We start from the raw sequence: 4,098 nt of genomic DNA, 5'->3' as shown, positions 1-4,098 counted from the left end.
CTGTGGCTGGGTTGGCCACTGAAAAATGACTGAAATGGCAAATGTTTAGTATATGTATTGCTACAATTAAAGGGAAATAAAAGACAGGAAAAGAAGAGATCTTGATGGAAAGCCTGAGGAAAACAAACTGGAGGGGTGTGTGTCTAAGCTAATGGTTTGCAACCTGGCCTACAATGGGATGATGGAGGAGTTGAAGGAGAGGATTGTTGTTTTTAAGTGCCGTTGAGTTGATTCCGAGGAGAGGATCCTGACTGATAAACCCCTGGCTACTAAAAAGGACCAGGACAACAGAACTATATTGCACTGCATGCTCAGCAGGACATACAGAAATAGTTGAATTCTTACTGCAGCATGGAGTGCCAGTAAATGCTAAAGATGACGCAGGTTGGATTCCTCCTCATATTGCTGCTTCTGCTGGCCGGGATGAGATGGTAAAAGCCTTTCTGGGTAAAGGTGCTCAAGTGAATGCTGTTAATCAGAATGGCTGCATTATGCAGCTTCCCAAAACAGGCGCGAGATTGCTGTCGTGTTGCTAGAAGGTGGGGCTAATCCAGATGCTAAGGACTATTTTGAGGTGACAGCAATGCATCTAGGCAGCAGCCAAGGACACTTAGCCTGTGATAAGGAGAGAGTGGAAGAAGCAAAACTGCTGGTGTCCCAAGTAGCAAGTATTTACATTGAGAATGAAGAAGAAAACACACCCCTGCAAGTGGCCTGGGTTTAATACGCTAGAGAATGGTGGAAGGTTAGCAGCTTAGATTTTTACTTTGTGTGTTTTATGGTTTTTCCCAGTGTCCTGGAAACAAATGTACTTGTGCACAAGACGTCATCTGTGAATGATGTTTTCTTACCTTCAAAGTCTTATAAATGTTGAATATTGTTCCTACTGAGATACTTGTTTTAAGCTTACAACTGCTTTCCAGGGTCGCTATGGGTCGGAATCCACTCGATGGCACAAAAGCCTAGAGAGCTAAAGTGAAAGCCAGAACTTCAGATTGAGTCCAGAGACCTTTCTCTGAGAAGACTCCAAAAAATTCTTGGAAAATACATGGGATTAAAAAATAAAAATATAAGCTTTGTTTCTTAACATAAACTTGATCAAGATAAAAACACTTTTGTAAGTGATGATACTGGTTCATTTGTTGTTGTTAAGTGCCGTCAACTCAGTTCCAGCTGGTGAACTTGAACCGTCAACCTTCTGGTTCAAGCCAAACATTACAATCCAGCACATTAACCCCCAGTGCCACACCAGGCCACCTTATTCTATCCCTAATGTGGTGCTATTGCTTAATGGGCTGGACAGTCCACTTGAACTGTGAGGCCTGTGGTTCAAATTTGTTCACCAGTTTCTCCTTGGAAAACCCATACAGGGTCGCAGTGGGTCGGAATCTGACTCAACAGCACTTAACAACAACAACCAAAGAAGTAAGAGTCCTTGAATTTAACCCTGTCAAAGCATGGCTATCTGTACTCATTAAATGAAGATATTTTAAGATTAGCACAGAGTCCTGTGTAGCTCTGCGGGTTAATGCGCTGGATTGCAAGGTGGGTTTGACCTGCAAGGTTGGTGGTTCAAGCTCACCAGTTGCCTATTCAGGGTCCAGTGGCTACACTTAACAAGAAGAAGATGAAGAAACAAAAAGAAGTCCAGAGGAGTCCGATCAGGATTGTAAGGTAAATGTCTAACGATTCCCCATGGAAACTCTTGCAAACTTGCCCTTGTTTGATGAGAAGAATGAACAGGAGGAGTGTCATGCTGGGTAAGGGTTCTCAAAACACTTTAATTATCTTGTTGTTGTTGTCAAGTGCCGTTGAGTCAATTCCGAGCCATAGCGACCCTGTATAGGGTTTCCAAGGAGCAGCTGGTGAGCTTGAACCACCAACATAAGTCTATGCTTCTTTTTTTCTTGGGTAGTTAGGTACCATAGAGTCGGTTCTGACTTATAACAACCCTGCATAGGGTTCTGAGGTTGTAAATCTTTACGGGCTCAGAAAACCTCAATTTCTCCCGCAGAACTGCTGGTAGTTTCAAACTGCTGACCTTGAGGTTAGCAGCCCAGCTCATAACCACTACGCTACCAGAGTCCCTTACTTTGATTGTGTTTTATTTTCAGGATTGTACAGATAAAGCCATGTTTCACATCCTGTTACAATTCTTCCAAGAAATGCTTAAAGATCTTGATCCTACTTAATAAAAATTTCCATTGAAAGCTATGCTCTTGTTCGCAACAGTTTTGGCACGCATCCTTGGAAAGTTTGCTCAATTTTAATTTTTCAGTCAGAAATGTGTAAACTATCTATGTTGTCGTTGTTAAGTGCCGTCGAGTGTGTTCTGACCCATAGCCACCCTGCATAGGGTTTCCAAGGAGCAGCTGGTGAACTTGAACTGCCAACCTTGCAGTTCAAACCAACTTTACAGTCCAGTGTGTTAACCACCCACAACGCCACATCAGGACTCCAGATTGTCTATAGTGTTGCCTATGTTTCTACTGTTAATCTTTGGTTCTTTTCAATTAGGGCACAAACAAGATACATTGTTTTCAAGTCAGTTGATGTGGATGGTCTATTGCTTCATCTTCAACATTGTCTCCTCCTTTCTCAGAATTGATTACCCATTTGTAAACTGCTGTTTGTTTGCTTGTTTGTTTTGGGGGGAGGCCATTGTCCCCAGTCACTTTTCATAAAGCTTCAATGATTTCACCATTCTCCAATGCAAGCTTCACCATAAATTTAATGCCTGTTTGTGCTTTAATTTTCAAATTCATGCTGCTCTGATAGGGGCTTTTTTCAAACTGATGTTTTATCCTTCTTAGATTCCAAACTAGATCCTGTTTAGACATGTTATAATAAGTTAGTACAGATTTATTTTGGTGCAAAAAAAAATGTGAAGTTCTTGCAATTTTTTCATAATACACATCTACCGTAAACTTTTTTGAAAATCCTAAAACTTATGCATCATTCAAACTAAAGCAGGCTTAGACTCAGCCCACCTTGGTGCTCTCTGGTTCTCAGGTTTTATTGGAAAAAATAATCCTCCTTCTTCTGCAGAATGTACTGTATGAAAGCCACATTACAGTTGCTCCTCAACCCAATTTCCGCTGGGGCATATAAAAGCAGAGAGCTAATTATATGATAGCAATTACCTGAAAATTATATGTTTATTGTTTTTCTACTTGCAGATACTACTATTTTTGAACTTTTCGTTGTTCTGCTCAGCGACAGACAGGAGCCATGCTGTCTCTGCTGCCGTGCTTTAAGTGGGACCACCTCCAGCAGCATGGAAAGACTTCAGGGGTGGGCTGGGTGGTGGGGGGAGCTTGTTGACTCAGACAGTAGAAGGCACCCAGAAGTCTCCATTGCCCATATTCATGTACACCTAGTTCCTGAAAAGAGCTTTAATAATAAAGTGCCTTGCATCTTCCAGTCTAAATGAAGCACATTCCTATCTTTACCTTTGTATATAGTATCCAATAGGAAGGGGCCTCATCTGCCACCAGATATATTTATATATACCCTTCAATTATGTACTTCTGTTAATTGTCCCTTTCCTACCAGCTCTTCTTACAACAGAGAGATGCTGAACCTCGCCTGTAATTATAGTGGGGAAATATTCGTTTGAGTTTTTAGGAGGGAAGTCTAAACTGGGTCCAAATATTGATGGAGGTACATCAGGGAGCCAGGGTCCAAGCTGACTTTACTCTGATGAGTTAATTTGTCGAAGCATGAGGGTCCTTGCCTGAGACACCACCATAAGAACCTTATCCTGTTGTTAATATTATTACAATTAATATTAATAAGCAACTTCTATGGGGGACTTTTCTGTTTATAAAGTGTCTTCTACATGGAGTATCTCACTTCTCCACAAAAGCCAAGAGCAGCTAGGTGACTTGGCTGCATTCACTCAGTTCTTAAAATGCACCTCCTCACCATTCCTGAAGGGCCACATGGCAAGGTGCTTCCAGTTATGTTTATACTTCAGTAAGGGTCACCAAGGGAGACTGGGTGGTACTGTGGGTAAAGCATTGGGATGCTAACCAAAAGGCTGGCAGTTCAAGCCCACCAGCTGCTCCTAGGAGAATGATGAAGCTATGTGTTCCT

The 4,098-nt window shown here is 41.8% G+C and overlaps 1 pseudogene; it reads left to right on the top strand.

Annotated features, from left to right (window-relative positions):
• LOC102826794 overlaps nt 1-724 on the top strand; it is a 193,179-nt pseudogene extending 192,455 nt beyond the window's left edge.
• The last annotated feature ends 3,374 nt before the right edge of the window (nt 725-4,098 follow it).

Source organism: Chrysochloris asiatica, unplaced genomic scaffold (assembly GCF_000296735.1).
Source record: "Chrysochloris asiatica unplaced genomic scaffold, ChrAsi1.0 scaffold00004, whole genome shotgun sequence".
In the NCBI taxonomy this organism is placed as follows: domain Eukaryota; kingdom Metazoa; phylum Chordata; class Mammalia; order Afrosoricida; family Chrysochloridae; genus Chrysochloris; species Chrysochloris asiatica.
Note: the sequence above shows the minus strand (reverse complement) of the source record. Positions and strands in the feature narration are given on the sequence as shown.